Raw genomic sequence first — 636 nt, 5'->3', positions numbered from 1 at the left:
GGGGGGGTGATGTCGAAGGGTGTAAAGTTCTTTGTTAAGTCTTAATGCAGAGCGATTTATTATTTCTACTAGTGTACACAAGCCAATGCAAAAATTAACTAACCATATCTTTAACTTATCCTCAGTTGAGAAAAAAAAATCTAAGCACACAGAATCTCATATTCATCCACCAATTAAGAGATCTAATCTCCTTACAAAATATCTGTATCATAAGGCTAAACCACGCAGCATTTCGTACAGTAAATGTTCTACGTGACCTACAGTAAATCTTCTACAGTAAATGTTCTAAATGTTCTCAGTAAATGTTCTACGTGACCTACAGTAAATCTTCTACAGTAAATGTTCTCAGTAAATGTTCTACGTGACCTACAGTAAATGTTCTACGTGACCTCAATCATAGATTCAAAATTCAATCCCACTTACTCTGTGGCCGAAGAGAATTTCGAGCAGTTTTCAACAAGTCAGGAAATCTAATTTTGCGAATTAAACGAAGACTACAGTCGCCGAAAAATGTGTATTATGCCGCTGGTTGTTCTGAGACAGACAGACAATCTAGCTGTCGGTGAATCTGATCGGAACAAATTTCTGTCTCTCCATTCAAAATGAAAGGGGGAGAAAGGAATTGTATGAAAGAGG

Source organism: Penaeus monodon, chromosome 15 (genome assembly GCF_015228065.2).
Source record: "Penaeus monodon isolate SGIC_2016 chromosome 15, NSTDA_Pmon_1, whole genome shotgun sequence".
NCBI classification, from domain to species: domain Eukaryota; kingdom Metazoa; phylum Arthropoda; class Malacostraca; order Decapoda; family Penaeidae; genus Penaeus; species Penaeus monodon.
This window is presented reverse-complemented; position numbering follows the sequence as displayed.